This window comes from Lathyrus oleraceus, unplaced genomic scaffold (assembly GCF_024323335.1).
Source record: "Lathyrus oleraceus cultivar Zhongwan6 unplaced genomic scaffold, CAAS_Psat_ZW6_1.0 chrUn0083, whole genome shotgun sequence".
Lineage (NCBI taxonomy): Eukaryota > Viridiplantae > Streptophyta > Magnoliopsida > Fabales > Fabaceae > Lathyrus > Lathyrus oleraceus.
Window position 1 is genome coordinate 115,800 of NW_026112474.1, and position 12,391 is coordinate 128,190.

General features: G+C 36.6%; 1 non-coding gene across 1 annotated transcript; it reads left to right on the forward strand.

Annotated features, from left to right (window-relative positions):
- The first annotated feature begins 7,411 nt into the window (after window positions 1–7,411).
- Window positions 7,412–7,518, forward strand: LOC127112365 (small nucleolar RNA R71). The gene has a single exon (XR_007798738.1). It is a non-coding gene; the product is annotated as a small nucleolar RNA R71 (small nucleolar RNA).
- The last annotated feature ends 4,873 nt before the right edge of the window (window positions 7,519–12,391 follow it).

A 12,391-nucleotide genomic window follows, 5' to 3' on the forward strand; every position in this document is an offset into this window, starting at 1 on the left:
TAGCATGGCACTCAACTGTTCCTGAGATAGTGAGTACTCGGTGTTGAACATGCGGAAATTTGCGGTACCGGTTAAGTATTTGTTTTCACCGGGTGGAGTGGTGTAGGAATAAGAACTTAAAAACTCTAAGGTGAGTGATGGGTAAGTAGGGTGATTTTGTGTGCAAAGAAAAGTAAAGTCAGAAAGCCTAAGTAACCATTGCAGACCTTGAAGTAATCCTAATTCTTATAGGCAATTTAAATTTGGATACCTGGTGGATATGACACCGCGTTGTTGGAACCGAACGAACTGCTCTCGTTGAAAGTTGTCATCTTCAGATCGGAAAATAATATTTCCGAATTGCCCTTCTTGGTGTTGGTTTGCCGCCATATTGATAGGTAGGTAAAAAGAAGGAAAAGAGAGTGAAATATAGTTGTGTAGAAATGGTTTGTTGGAATGATGTGGTGTAGGAAGAAAGGTATTGTGGGTATTTATAGGAAAAGTTTTGGAAGTTGGGAAGAGGAGTGGGTGAGAGAAAAATAAATGTGGATGAATGTGAGTGGAATGGAGTAAAGGTGAGTTGAATGGAAAAATGAAAAGATGGGGAGAAACGGTCATGTCCCCAACGGTCACCAACGTTCACCTGTTCTAAAGCTGTCACGCTCGTGACAAAGTGTGTTACGGGCGTCATGGGTTGCGTGGCGACCGTGATGACTTATGTGACGCTCGTCACGCTGGTGAGCTTGCAACGGTCACTGGCGCTCGTGACTGCTTACGTGGGTGCTTCATAAATTGTTTTATCATTTTATTATATTATTAGTTTTGTTTATTATATTTGCTATTGTTTTATTTTTGAATTGCCATTAATGCTGCTCTATTACACCATAGTGCATATATTTTTTCTCTAATAAACCATGTATGCAAATATATATATATATATATATATATATATATTATATATATATATATATATATATATATATATATATATATATATATCATTGGGAATTATAGAGCATAAATGAAAATAAAATTGAATTTATCCATAATGCCAATAGCTTCATAAAAATAAAACATAATGTAATATTTGAAAATAAAACATGCGAAAAATAAATCCTAAGATTAAAAGCAATGTTAAACGAAACTATAAAATTCCTAAAACTAAAACTAATTAACTACAATTCTTCTAGCCACTTGTAGGATCTCTGGCCGGAGGAGCGAAGGAATTGACACGGTGGAGCAACTCGTGAAATTGATTTGTCATTCTACTCATGTATTCCATAAATTCATGTCCCATATTAGTTAACTCTTCTCTGATGGCATCTTGTTCTGACATCAAGGCTTGAATGGCGGTATTATAATCAGTTCCGGGCATATGATGTCTAAGATCAGGTATTGCCGATTGTGCAGACGGGATAAGATGAGGTGGAGAGGCAGCATCATGGTAACCAGTTGGTGTCTGTGGATCAGACTCAGCATAAGGAATCTGGTCGTCACAAATCTCATAATCTTGGATGGATTCAACAGATCTAACAGGAGAAGGTATTCCATTCAGGTTGTAGAGCCAATTATTACGGTTATGGACACTAGTCATCGGACTAGGCATGGTGAATAGGTAAAGAACTTGGTTATTAATTATTAGTTCAAACTCTTCAGGTCCAAGGTTTCTTATAAACATAATGTTGAAGAGGAAAGGTATATTCATAGGCTCAATGCCACAAAAGGATTCAAATCAAGCATGGGTTGGCGCAATCCGATAACATTTGCAATCATAGTTATCAATCCTCCTATTTGAAATGGTGCACGGTCATCTTGGATAAGGAGGTCAAAATTCGCCAACATGTAGGTGGCACCATTCATTGGACGGCTCTGGGAAGCACAAAATATTATGAAGAGTTCATCACGTGATACAGTGGTAATGTTTGATCTCTTCCCAAAAAGAGTGTGTGCTAGGATCTTGTGGAAATAACGAAAAGTTGGGTTATGTATGTTTCCAGAAAGAAACTCATGTTCCTCGGGGTCGTCATTTCCACTCAAACTTCCCCAAAAGTGCTCAAGCTCTCTATATTCAAAAAGGTCTTCTTGGCTCATGGTGAATGTGTCAAAAGAAGTAAGGAACCCTAAGAGGTTAGTAAACTCTTGAATGTTATACTGGTACTCCATATTAAACATCCTGAACTGAATGAACCCTCGGTTTATTCCTTTTCCATGGGTTGGTAAATAAATCAGGGAGCTAAGGAATTCTAGAGTTAACCTCCGGTAGGTAACAAATTGTCTTCGAATAGGAGTGGTTTCACCCTATTTGACTCAGCAAATAAAAGACACTCTCTCTTAGTCCAAGAACGGTCATTGCCCAATCATCGGCATAAAAGCTTGGGTGCATCTCTCTCTCAGCTAGTTCTTCAAATTTTTGTCTCTGAGCTATCCCTCGGAATTTGATACCCATACGATCAATATATCCCATCAGGTTAGTGTTAACTAAAGAAAAGAAAAACAAGAATTTAGTTAGGATTTGGCCAGATGCCGAAAGAAGAAAAGAAGAAAAAATAAATAAAATAAAATAAATGAAGAATGAATACTGAATAAAATTAAAAGAGTAGTCAAAAAATAAAAATAAAATTTGTGGGTTGTCTCCCACGAAGCGCTTTGTTTAATGTCGCAAGCTCGACATAAAACTATTAAATGTTAATCTATTAATTTTTGAGACATTACGTCTAAGTGCAGGACTTGCGAGTCTTCATTGTTTTCTGCATAATGATAATGTTTTAGACGCTGCCCGTTTACGATAAATGCTTCAGTAGATTTTCCTTTAATTTCCACGGCCCCACTAGGAAAGACATTAGTGACTTGGAAAGGGCCTGACCACCTAGAGCATAGTTTTCCTGGGAACAACTTAAGTCTAGAGTTAAACAATAGGACTATGTCGCCTTGTTTGAAAGTTTTTCTTGATATACGTTTATCATGCCATTTTTTCGTCCTTTCTTTGTAGATTCTGGCATTTTCGTAGGCGTCTTGTCTAAGTTCCTCTAATTCGTTTATATCAAGAATTCGCTTTTCACCGGCGGCCTTATAGTTTAAATTTAAGTTTTTAATAGCCCAATATGCCTTATATTCTAACTCCACTGGGAGGTGGCAAGATTTACCATAAATAAGCTTAAATGGAGTTGTTCCTATGGGAGTTTTGTAAGCGGTTCGATATGCCCATAAAGCTTCGGGTAATTTGGATGACCAGTCTTTCCTCGATGTAGCTACAGTTTTTTCCAATATCTGTTTAATTTCTCTATTAGACACTTCCACTTGTCCACTAGTTTGCGGATGGTAAGGTGTTGCTACTCGATGTTTTACACCATACTTAAACAATAATTTTTCAAGTATCCTAGATATGAAATACGATCCACCGTCACTGACTACTATTCTTGGGACACCAAATCTTGGAAAGATTATATTCTTAAAGAGTTTAATTACTACCCGTGTGTCGTTTGTTGGAGAAGCTATAGCCTCAATCCATTTTGATACGTAGTCAACCGCTACGAGTATGTACTTGTTACCGAAAGAAGGTGGAAAAGGTCCCATGAAATCTATTCCCCACACATCGAAAATTTCTACTTTCAAAATGCCTTTTTGTGGCATTTCGTCACGTCTAGATATACTTCATGTGCGTTGACACCTATCACATTTCTTGACAGCGGTATGTACATCCTTCCATATGTTTGGCCAATAAAGACCGGCTTGTAGGATTTTAGAGCAGGTTTTGGATGTACTTGCGTGTCCACCATAAGAAGCGGAATGACAATGTTGGACTATACTTTCTACCTCTTCTTCAGGTATACAGCGACGGAAAATACCATCAGGGCCTCTTTTGAAAAGTAAAGGGTCGTCCTAGTAATAACGTTTTACGTCATGGAAGAATCGTTTCTTTTGTTGGTAGGATAAATCAAGTGGGACCACTCCGGCGGCTAAATAATTGACAAAATCAGCGTACCAGGGTGTAACGCATACAACCAAGGTGGTTTTTACCTGCTCATCAACTCTATTTTCTTCCAAACTAGCTATGAGTTTGTCGTACGAGAAGTCATCGTTGATCGATGTTCTTTCCGGTTCCAGGTTTTCAAGTCTAGAGAGGTGATCTGCTACTACGTTTTCAGTTCCTTTTTATCTTTGATTTCCAAATCGAATTCTTGTAGCAACAAGATCCACCTTAGGAGTCTAGGTTTAGCGTCCTTCTTTGTTAAGAGGTACTTAATGGCAGCGTGATCAGTGTAAACGATTATTTTAGCTCCGACCAAGTAGGAACGAAATTTATCTAGTGCAAATACTACTGCTAAAAGTTCCTTCTCGGTCGTGGCGTAATTCATTTGTGCTTCATCTAGAGTTCTACTTGCATAATATATGACGTGAAGTTTTTTATCCTTTCGTTGTCCTAAAACAGCGCCTACGGCGTAGTCACTTGCGTCACACATTATTTCGAAAGGTTCATTCCAATCTGGGGTCTGCATTATGGGTGCGGAGATCAATGCTTGTTTAAGTGTTTGAAATGCTTCTAAACATTTATTGTCGAATATGAATTCATCGTCTTTCATCAATAATCCGGTTAAAGGTTTAGTTATTTTAGAGAAATCTTTAATGAATCGTCGGTAAAACCGGCATGTCCTAAGAAGCTTCGTATTTCTCTCACAGTTTTCGGAGGTTGAAGGTTTTCGATTACCTCTATTTTGGCTTTGTCTACTTCAATTCCTCTATTTGATATGATGTGTCCTAAAACAATTCCTTCTTGTACCATAAAGTCACATTTTTCCCAATTAAGTACTAGGTTTACTTTTACACATCGTTCTAGAACTCTCTCTAGGTTTTCAAGACATTCTTCGAAACTTTGCCCGCATACGGAAAAGTCATCCATAAAGACTTCCATGATGTTTTCGAGAAAATCGGAGAATATTGCCATCATGCACCTTTGGAAGGTTGCAGGAGCATTGCACAAGCCAAATGGCATTCGTCGATAAGCGAAGGTACCAAAAGGACATGTGAACGTTGTCTTTTCTTGGTCATCAGGATGAATTGGTATTTGAAAGAAACCTGAGTAACCGTCCAGATAGTAGAAATGAGAATGCTTGGCTAGTCGCTCTAACATCTGGTCTATGAATGGTAAAGGGAAATGATCTTTTCGGGTTGCTTTGTTTAGCTTCCTATAGTCAATGCACATTCTCCATCCCGATTCAATTTGTTTGGTTATAGTTTCTCCTTTTTCATTTTCGATCACGGTTATACCTCCTTTCTTTGGTACTACGTGTACAGGACTAACCCATTTGCTATCGGATATAGGATATATGATACCTGCCTCTAATAACTTCATTACTTCCTTCTTCACTACCTCACTCAGGATCGGGTTTAGTCTCCTCTGATGTTCCCTAGAAGTTTTACAGTCTTCTTCTAGCATGATGCGGTGCATACAAATAGAAGGACTTATCCCTTTAAGATCGGTGATGTTGTATCCTAGTGCGGTTGGATATTTTCTTAAGATATGTAGGAGTTTTTCGGTTTTAAGTTTTCCTAGGTCTGCATTGACTATCACTGGTCGTTCAAGTTCTAAGTCTAGGAACTCATATCTCAGATTTTTGGGAAGTGTTTTCAGGTCTAAGGTTGGTTTCTTAAGGCATTGCGTAGGATCTGATGTTATTGCTAAACATTGGTTCAGTCTGTCTTCTACACGGTAGTCAGACAATTCGTCATTTTCTAATTCTGTTTCTTTTATGCATTCATCAATGATATCCATGAAGTAGCACGTGTCTTCTATTGCAGGTGCTTTCAAAAACTTGGAAAGAATAAACTCAATTTTCTCTTCTCCCACTTCGAAAGTGAGTCGTCCTCGTTTTACGTCTATGATAGCACCGACGGTTGCTAAGAATGGTCTTCCCAATATAATGGGGATAACTTCATCTTCTCTTATATCCATAATTATAAAATCGGTGGGAATGTAGAATTGACCTATGCGCACGGGAACGTTTTCAAGAATTCCTACGGGATATCTAACGGAACAATCCGCTAATTGCACAGACATTTTAGTTGGTCTTAATTCTCCCATTTCAAGTCTCTTGCATATGGACAAGGGCATAACCCTGATACCGGCTCCTAAATCGCACAAAGCTTTATCTATGACAAATTTTCCTATATGACAGGGTATAGAAAAACTACCAGGATCTTTAAGTTTAGGAGGCATATTCTGGATTATTGCGCTACACTCAGCGGTGAGTGTAACAGTTTCGCTATCTTCAAGTTTCCTTTTATTAGATAAAATTTCTTTTAAGAACTTAGCATATGAGGGCATCTGTGTAATAGCTTCTGTAAAAGGAATTGTGACGTTTAATTGTTTCAGTAAGTCAACAAATTTTTTAAATTGGCCCGCGTCTTGGTTTTAATAAGCCTTTGAGGGTAAGGGATAGGTGGTTTGTAAGGCGGCGGAGGTACATAAGGTTCTTTGTTTTCTACGGTTTCCTTATTACACTCTTCCTTTCCTTAGGTTTACTTTCTTCCTCAGTTGACTTTTTAGAGTTTTGATTTTCAATCCTTGGGTCAGATGGTCCTTCTACCTCTGTTCCACTTCTTATATAATAGCATGAGCATGGCCTTTTAGGTTAGGTTGGGGCTGTCCAGGAAATGTACCAGTTGGGGCAGCAGTAGGTGCTTGTTGTTGAGCTACTTGTGAGATTTGTGTTTCCAACATTTTGTTATGGGTAGCCAGGGCATCTACTTTACTTGCTAGTTGTTTAATCTGTTCGTTAGTGTGTACATTCTGGTTTAAGAACTCTTTATTGGTTTGCTGTTGAGAAGCTATGAAGTTCTCCATCATGATTTCCAGATTGGATTTCCTAGGAACGTTATTGTTAGGTGTAGATGGGGTTGGCTTTTGATATCCAGGAGGTATAGCTGGAGCTTGACTGAGTGCTTGACCTGGTGCGTATAAAGCATTATTACTTTTATATGAAAAGTTAGGATGGTTCTTCCAGTTTGAGTTATAGGTATGCGAGTAAGGATTTCCTTGAGCATAGTTCACCTGCTCTGCTTGAATTCCTGTTAGGAGTTGACAATCTGTAGGCGTGTGACCTTGAATTCCACAGACTTCGCAATTTTGAGTTACTGCAACCACGGTGGCTGGAGGTGATACATTTAAACTTTCAATTTTCTGGGCAAGAGCATCCACTTTGCATTAACATGATCAAGGCTACTTATCTCGTACATGCCACTTTTTGTTTGAGGTTTTTCTACCATTGTTCGGTCGCTTCCCCACTGATAATGATTTTGGGCCATGCTCTCGATGAGTTGATAAGCGTCAGCGTAAGGTTTATCCATAAGCGCACCACCGGCGGCAGCGTCTATTGTTAACCTTGTGTTGTACAAGAGACCATTATAGAAGGTGTGAATTACTAACCAGTCCTCTAAACCATGGTGTGGACAAAGTCTCATCATGTCCATGTATCTTTCCCATGCTTCGAAAAGAGACTCGTTATCTTTCTGTTTAAATCCATTTATCTGGGCTCTCAACATAGCTGTTTTGCTTGGAGGAAAATATCGGGCAAGAAAGACTTTCTTCAACTCATTCCATGTGGTGACTGAGTTGGAAGGAAGAGATTGAAGCCATCTTCTAGCTTTATCTTAACGAGAAAGGAAAGAGACGAAGTCGAATTGCCTCTGAAGTGACACCATTAGCTTTTACAGTATCAGCGTATTGGACAAATACTAATAAATGAAGGTTTCGATCCTCGGTAGGATTTCCAGAGAATTGGTTCTGTTGCACTGCTTGCAATAGCGAAGGTTTAAGTTCGAAGTTGTTCGCTTCGATGCGGGTGGCGGGTGGAGCAATACTCGAATGTGGCTCATCTTGCGATGGAGCAGCGTAATCTCGAAGAGCACGAGCTGGTTCTGCCATCTCGGGTATCGGCGAAGGAAGGAGATTTTTGAGATCAGGGATTTCGATTGGAGGAAGATTGTTCGCGGCACGATACTCCCGAATTCGTCGTAAGACTCGGAGATATCGTTCAACGTCATTGATTCGTAAGTAAAACGGTTCGCCTTGTGAGCGAGTGTGTGGCATACAAATCAATGAAAAAGAAGGAAAAAATAGAAATAGCCTTAGTCTCTACAGCGTAACAGAAGAGTTACGATATCGACTAAATAAAAGTCCCCGGCAACGGCGCCAAAAACTTGATCGCGACTTTATGAGTCTATTGGGGTATTAACTGCAAGTGCACAGTCTAATCGCGTAGTTTTAAAAGATATCGATCCCACAGGGACTTAATGAATCGATATACCGTTTTTCTAAGGTTACTTCGTAAAGCTAAGGCGGAAGATTCTTTGATGATTAGGGGGAAAAGTAAAACTAAAATGGGATCTAGATTGAATATCAAATAACACGGATATCGGTATGTAGTTCGTCGTAATTAGGGAATCAAATCTTCGTTGGGTTCTTAGTTTTAAAATAAGTCTTTTCAGTAGACACTATTGATTAAAAGTCTTTTCTCAAACTCTCGCTCTGTTGAATAAGACTATGACTTTATATTAACGTACGCTCTCACTATTTAGTTAAATCTAAAATCACTTTTTGAAAACAATAAAATCTTTAGAAACTCTTTTTAGAAAATACTAACCGTTTAAACACCTCGTCTCAAACTCTCGCTCTGTTGACTTAGATTATATGATTAAACTTAAATGCTTAACTCTCGTCCTCACATTTAACCTTTAAAAATACTTTTTGAAAATGATTAGAATTTAATTAACTCTAAAAATTGCTTTCGCCCTGATTTAAAGTTAATGTCCAATTTACACTGTCCAGTTAAAGGCTCAAACCGTCGTTCTATTGATTTTAACTTCTTTATGTCTTTTACTCTCGTACAAAAACTTTGGTATTGTCGCATTACGCGAAAAACCGGCGGGAAACAAGAACAACAAAGCCGCCACCGTGCGTTATTTATCCCAAAAGAGGGAAAAGAAACGCTCAAAGTAAACCTGGAAAAAGCATGGTCTTGCGACCAAAGAGAATGGGATCGGGAGTCGGTTATGCGAAGGGAAGGTATTAGCACCCCTACGCATCCGTCGTACTCGACGGGATCCACGCACAATAGGAAGGGAAAATGGTTGCTAAAACACTTCTCAAAACACACACACACACTGGCTGATAGAGACACAAGAAAACAGACAAGACTGAACTCGGCAGGATATCGCATCCTGGGCCTACTTAGTCTATCAAGCATAGACATCAGAGTCAAAGTAGTTCGGACAGGGGAAACGACACATGCTCGCTAGGATGTCGCATCCTATGCATACGTATCTCCTTTGGACGAAGGAGAATCAGAGCATTCGTAGCTCGGCTAACACGCACACAAAAAAACACAGGCAAAGGCAAACGTGGAGCCTGAATGCCAATCACTGGGCTTACATCAGCTTCCGAACCAAAACACACACAAGAAGGCAAACGTGGAGCTTGAATGCCAAAACTGAAGGAAGGTACATTAATTCTACTTACTATTGTTTTTAATATTGTTTATTTAGAATATTCGAATTTATTTTTACACTCATACATTTAGGAATGTTTAAGATTTGATGCTTCACGAGAAATGGATCTTAAAGACGACTTAAAGTTCAAAAAAGAAAAGTACAAAACCGTTGGAAAGTTATTAGAATATGAGATAAGGATAGCACATGTGGCGGCCCAAATATTTTGGAACGGAGAATTGGGAAAGTTGAAAGGAGTGAGTGAAACTTAAATTATTTGCTTAAATCTTTATTATATATGTGATTTAATTTTTTTTATATATATGTGTGTATGATTCAATGATTAACAAATCCATGAATGTCGATTTAGTGAGTCTGGTTGCACAAAAACGGGAATAGGTTTTTCTCCTCTTTTCTCTCTTTTGAACCCTTGTTTTCTCTCCATCTCTATCGACTCTAAATTGATCATCTCCGCTTAAATAAGTGAGACAAATGGGCTAATCATATTTAGACCTTTCTTCATATAGGAAAGAGCCCAAACCCAACATTATCACATTTATATTTAGATACAATTTTTATAATATATATTTATTCAATTAAAATTGTGTCAAATATCAAATTCTTACAAAAATATTTCAATAATTTAATTATCATAATATTTATTTTAATTTTACACAAATATAATCCGTTCTTGTTTTACTTATTGTGATTGGAGAAGAAGCGATTTTTTTAATTCAATCAGAAACTAACGATATGGCAGTAAGTTTTTTTATATATTATTATTTCAATTATAGTTTATATAGTTTAAAACAAATTTAAATATTTAACTTTTCATTCACTATTATGTTTTTTCTTCAGATTGTTGCTTTGCATTCGCTGTCTGTGGTGTGCTTGAGGTTTTACATTATGTTGAGAAAGGCAGAGAGGTGATAGAGTTTTCAGCCCAGGTCATCTTTGATAATTTCCTTTTAGATGGAAAATTAAATAAGGATGGACGTGTAATTTTGGATACAATTAATTGGGTAAACAAAAATGGTGTGTTCAAGAACAATCATACATACGTGGGAAGTTTAAACATGACTAAAACTGAACGGAAGGTACATTAATTCTACTTACTATTGTTTTTAATATTGTTTATTTAGAATATTCGAATTTATTTTTACACTCATACATTTAGGAATGTTTAAGATTTGATGCTTCACGAGAAATGGATTAAAGACGACTTAAAGTTCAAAAAAGAAAAGTACAAAACCGTTGGAAAGTTATTAGAATATGAGATAAGGATAGCACATGTGGCGGCCCAAATATTTGGAACGGAGAATGGGAAAGTTGAAAGGAGTGAGTGAAACTTAAATTATTTGCTTAAATCTTTATTATATATGTGATTTAATTTTTTTTATTATATATATGTGTGTATGATTCAATGGTTAACAAATCCATGATCGTCGATTAGTGAGTCTGGTTGCACAAAAAGGGAATAGGTTTTTCTCCTCTTTTCTCTCTTTTGAACCCTTGTGTTCTCTCCATCTCTATCGACTCTAAATTGATCATCTCCGCTTAAATAAGTGAGACAAATGGGCTAATCATATTTAGACCTTTCTTCATATAGGAAGGAGCCCAACCCACATTATCACATTTATATTTAGATACAATTTATAATATATTTTATTCAATTAAAATGTGTCAAATATCAAATTCTTACAAAAAATATTTCAATAATTTAATTATCATAATATTTATTTTAATTTTACACAAATAATCCGTTCTTGTTTTACTTATTGTGATTGGAGAAGAAGAAGCGATTTTTTAATTCAATCAGAAACTAACGATATGGCAGTATGTTTTTTTTTTATATTATTATTTTAATTATAGTTTATATAGTTAAAACAAATTTTAAATATTTAACTTTTCATTCACTATTATGTTTTTCTTCAGATTGTTGCTTTGCATTCGCTGTCTGTGGTGTGCTTGAGGTTTTACATTATGTTGAGAAAGGCAGAGAGGTGATAGAGTTTCAGCCCAGGTCATCTTTGATAATTTCCTTTAGATGGAAAATTAAATAAGGATGGACGTAATTTTGGATACAATTAATTGGGTAAACAAAAATGGTTGTGTTCAAGAACAATCATATACATACGTGGGAAGTTTAAACATGACTAAAACCGAACGGAAGGTACATTAATTCTACTTACTATTGTTTTAATATTGTATTTAAAATATTCGAATTTATTTTTTACACTCATACATTTAGGAATGTTTAAGATTTGATACTTCACGAGAAATGGATCTTAAAGACGACTTAAAGTTCAAAAAGAAAAGTACAAAACCGTTGGAAAGTTATTAGAATATGAGATAAGGATAGCACATGTGGCGGCCCAAATATTTTGGAACGGAGAATTGGAAAAGTTGAAAGGATGAGTGAAACTTAAATTATTTGCTTAAATCTTTATTATATATGTGATTTAATTTTTTTATTATATATATGTGTGTATGATTCAATGGTTAACAAATAATCGACTATTTAGGAAACATAGATAATTCTAAATTATTCCACCGACTATTTAGGAAAAAAAACAAAAATAATCGGATAAAAAAGAAATAAAATCGGGCACGAAAATGCCCAAAAAATTAAATCGAATGCACAAAAATTATCTGCGTCAAATAAACTTCTTGAAAATATATAGGTTTTGATCCAATTTAAAATAAAAATGACCGGTTAAAAGGCTCAGTCTGCTAAAAAATGCGATCGAAAAAGAAGTTGAAAAATTCAAACGAGCACGTCAGGTTAAACTACATGAAGCGTGATTAAGAAACAACGCTTGCAAGCTTAAGGAACACTCAACATATAATAAAATAGAGTCGCCACCGAACTTTATTTATTCCGGAGAGGGAAAAGAGAAATATCGATAAAACTCACGAAAAACAAAAA